The sequence below is a fragment of the Myotis davidii genome, unplaced genomic scaffold (genome assembly GCF_000327345.1).
Source record: "Myotis davidii unplaced genomic scaffold, ASM32734v1 scaffold848, whole genome shotgun sequence".
Lineage (NCBI taxonomy): Eukaryota > Metazoa > Chordata > Mammalia > Chiroptera > Vespertilionidae > Myotis > Myotis davidii.
The window spans coordinates 330,160-334,760 of record NW_006298983.1 but is presented as its reverse complement, the minus strand read 5'-3'; the positions used below and the strand labels follow the sequence as shown (position 1 = coordinate 334,760).

At 40.8% G+C, this 4,601-nt stretch overlaps 1 protein-coding gene and 1 pseudogene across 1 annotated transcript in view; both read left to right on the top strand.

Moving 5' to 3' along the window:
• Window positions 1-4,601, top strand: part of LRRC63 (leucine rich repeat containing 63) — a gene marked incomplete at its 5' end in the record, with an annotated part of 105,747 nt that overhangs the window by 34,516 nt on the left and 66,630 nt on the right. The gene's annotated exons all lie outside the window — the stretch shown is intronic.
• Window positions 4,294-4,601, top strand: part of LOC102774238 — a 4,086-nt pseudogene continuing 3,778 nt past the window's right edge.

Below are 4,601 nucleotides of genomic sequence, written 5' to 3'. Positions count from 1 at the left end.
AGGCTATTTTTTTTTATCACCCATCCACAGGACTGTAGACTTTAATGCTGATAATTCAATTTCAAACTGGTTGTCAATTCTTTTTTGTATAGACAAGGTCTTAGTTACATTTTCTTTGACCTGTTGTACGAAATGAGAGGTCTGAACAGTCTGTACCATAGATGAAGCAGCAATGCCCACAGAAGTAAGTAACGTTACAAGGGCAAAGATTCCTGCAATTAACATTCCAAGACATCTCTTTTGTCTTTTTAAGATTTTTACTAGATCATGCAACAGCTGGTAGGTTTGATGAGATTCCCAAGGCTCAGTTAGGTTAGTGGGAACCCAGGCAAAAGCTGGTTGTTTTAAAATAATGAGGCAGTTCTTTTGAAAAGTAGAATTAATACAATGGGGTAAAGTGCAACCTGTGCATGACACCTCATACAGATGGCTTGTAACATTAAGATGCATCTGAATGGGGCCTGAGCACAAACGGATCAAACACACAGGCAGTAGCAAACACTGTCTAATTGAGAGTTTCTCGTAAAGCAGAAATGGAATTATTTGAGCTATAATTAAAACTATACCATTTAATAGGTGCAAGTGCAGCAGCCAATATCCACTGCATACTTTGTAGGGGCCAATTGTCATGTTGCAATTGAGGCCAACAAATTCTCCTCCATGCCATGAGATGGAGTGATTTTCTTCAACATAGAGATAGGATGCATTTCCTTTCCATTTTAGGGTGCGATTGTTACTATACGGAGACCCATAAGGGCTCCAGTCTTTAAAGAAAAATGGTTATTAAGTTTGCTGGTGGTAGGATAATTACTCTAACAGTCTTGCCAATTAACTTCTTTCTCAGTGGGGTGCCATTCATAAGACCTTTTACATAATGGCTTAGTGAGGGTGTGTCTTAGCACACTTACATTTTCTGCACCTTTCCCCAGAGCAAGTAGAGATAATAAATGTATTTGAGCTTTTTCTTCCCCATCCTTAGGGGTCCAGGCTGGCCAAAAATCTCTCTTTAATTTTACACACAAGGGAGCAGTGGTTTGATTTATAGCCATACAAAAGGGAAGCTGGGTGGCAACACCTGTGTAATTATACCTTGCCCATATCCTTGCCCCACCTGTGGTCCTCCTGGATGACCAAGATTTTTAGTATCATTGGTGACTATATTAGGTGGAGGATCAGCCCACGTCAGGGGTCTTACCCATGGTGGGTCAGGAACATACGTCCAAAATACTTCCCCATTTGCCCCTGGTAGCATTACCATACAGCTGATTACTGCTAACATGGCAAGGGTGTTCTCAGGTGTTCCTGGGCTCCAGGTCACTTCTGGGCTCTTTGTTGTCCACTTGGTCCTCTTCCCACTTCTTATCTTTAGTGGGCTGCTTGGGATCATTGCTATCTGTGGGTTGGGTGGTTGATTACCTACAGCTGTAAGGCGTGGCTCCAGGTGCAGACTCCTCTTTAAATTGGCCAGTTCCTCTCTCTGGTCCAGGTTGAAGTTAATATTTCTTGCGGGGATCCACACGAGCTTTGAGAAATTTTCTGGAAATATATAAACATACCCTTGACCAAATGTTAAGAGGGAATTTCTATAAATTAGACTTGAGATCCTTTCATTTAACCAGACTATTTTCCTTTTAGCCCATTTTAACACCAGTGCACTTTCACAGGTGTCCTGCCATAGGCATTACAAGTGAAAATCAATTTTACAAGTGAAAATCAATTATAAAGTAACAATTTTAAAATAATTTAGGCTTAATGTAATATTCTTGCAGGAAATTATTCTATTATTCCCCTATATTGTATTAAAAAATATAAAGAGGCTTTTGAAATTTTTTTTAATGCAGTCTTGATAACTTTAGATTTAATTTTTTGTATAAAGATATGACTGCTTTGGATTCATATTTTGTTAAGCAATTTTTGAACCATCAATAAAAATTTTAATTAATACTTCAGGAACAGTTTCCTGTCTAGTACCATTAAATTTACTTGAACATTCATTCATTTCAATTAGCCAATTTAAATTAATTTGAAATAAAGCTTATTATTTTAATATTACTTGTTCTAAGTTTGAATTTTTGCTAAAAGCCAGTCCATCCTTGCTGCTTGACACAGTCGCTGCAGGGAAGAAACATCTACACAGCATATGTTTCAAGGGACCTGGCGTATATGGCATACTGTTCTTAACATGTTTGCTCCTCTTCTTAGTGCTATGTGTTTTAACCAAGGTCACCTCTCCGAGAAATTTTCCCTGGAGTTAGGGAGGGAATAAAACCCCTTAACTAAGTGCCAGGTGGGTAGTTAATCACTTTAACTACGAACAATCACGCTTAAGATACATAATCTGTACTCCCTGCAATGGAGATAAAAAACGCCCTAACCTTTGCAATAGAAATTGATAGGATTAAAATAAACTGGTATAAATACAGATGTAACAAGACAATAAAATACAGAACCTGGCTGGAGATCCTGGATAGAACCAGGCAAGAGAACCCAACTATGATGATCAACTGAATGCTGCCTCCATCCACACCTTTGGGAACCCCTGGACCTGCTGGGGCTCACCCCAACAAATTTTCGTATGATATACCATGAGTGTCAGAAAAAAAAAAAAACTGCTGGGAGAACAGGCCTACTGCTCGCCCATTTTCTCACTGTACAGCTGTGGTCACCTTCAGAGAATTAAGACATATAATATTAGTTTATGTAAATCACATTAAACAACTTTCCTTTAATATTCATGGAGACTGCTATTAATAATTAGATTTAATGTCTGAATAATATTCTTCACTTTACCCTGTACCTTTAAAGAATAATCCTATTTAAAAGCTTTTTAAGAATTTGAACTTCTATTGTCGGCTTCTATAAAAGTTGACTGCTTAAAACATTGGTCTGTCATATAACTGAAATTATGAGACCTGGATTATATTATAAAGCTAATTTATTAAACAATAAGAATAAGCATCTTCACAGAAAAAAATATAGTAAATTCGCTGGTCAAGCATGTTTCTGTCCCATCTGCATTTCCATCCTAAAACTCCGCTTTAACTCCACCCCTGAAATTCCATTTGCCTCAGTAAGCAGACATTCCTTTTGTGGTTAGCTAATTCAGAGGGAGGGACGGGCCTTTGCTATTTCAAATTGGTGGCCCCTAGAAGAGTCAGCGACCCGGCCAGGCTGCATGGCAGGAAAATAAAAAGACGTCTTTCTTTGTTTAAAAAAGATAACTTGCTTATCATTATACTTGGTTAAATTACAGAATTAATCCTCCTTTCTAACTAGATTTAGCTTGAAAACTCACTAGAATTATATAACTCTTTAAATCTTAACTTTAATCCTAAACACTTTTTTACAGCGAGACAAAAATTCAGACATAATAATGACAGTACATTTTAAACAAACAAAATCTTATACTGCAGCTATTTTACAAGTGAAATTCAGACCAATGCCTGCATCCTTGAGAAACTGCCCATAGCTGTGGGACCTCAAGCCAGCGATTTAATATGCAAATTCTCCTCCATTGTCTTCTAGCCACCAGCCCCTACCGACTGCGACCGCCGGGGGCCAGGTGGGATTTCAAAAAGGCATCTTTGTTTCTCTTTGGGAAAAAAAAAATGTTGAAATTCAGGCCATGAGCGCCAGCCGCTTGGGGCGGGGTACCCAACTCCCCCAACCCCGCCAGGCTGCCTGGGCAGTGGGAGGCTCAGAAACGCGGAGAAATACCAGGTGCGGTTTTTGAGTCAGGCACTGGGGGAAGGCGGGGCAATGGCTCGCTTGCTTTCTCCGGAGAAAACCCCCAGCAATTAGCCGATTTACCCTTTCCAATTGAAACCAAAGGCATGCTTCTAAAACATCAGATTAAGTCCTGACTGGTTTGGCTCAGTGGATAGAGTGTTGACCTGTGGACTCAAGGGTCCCAGGTTCGATTTCTGACATGTACCTTGGTTGCAGGCAGAAGTGTGCAGGAGGCAGCTGATGGATGTTTCTAACTCGCTATCCCTCTTCCTTCCTCTCTATAAAAAAGTCAACGAAATATATATTTTTAAAATAAAATAAAAGACCAGATTAAGCCAAAAATAAAGCGATAATACACAGACAGCACACAGAACTGGAGAGGACACGCTGTAGCTTTTTTAAAGCTCAAATAGAGTGGAGACTCCTGAGTCTCTTGATCTCCCCAGTTTTATACACCGTTAATAACATTTTGTAGCAATCCGCTCCCTACCTTGTTCCTATCTGTGGTGGCTGCGATCTCTGGAGCGATCCCTTTAAAATGCCTCACCTCCAACTTGCCCCATGATGGATCTTAGGTTTTACGCCACCGCAAGGAAAAATCGTGAGTCCAAACAGAGACCAGATCAAACAGGCTTTATTGGGAGCACACGGGCGGGTTCACCGGCTCAGAGAGGGGAGCTTTCCAGGGTCAGGTGAAACCTGCGGTCTGTCCTGCGGTTTGGTCATTGTCTGGGAGCCGATTGTCCGGCAGGGATTTTCCACCGGGGTGGGGTGGTTAGACGTCAGTGTGGACAGGTCAGCTTCTCACCGTCCCAAAAGAGGGAGGGGGTCCTTTCGCCCCCGGGGCAGGGTGCCAGCGAATACCAGACACA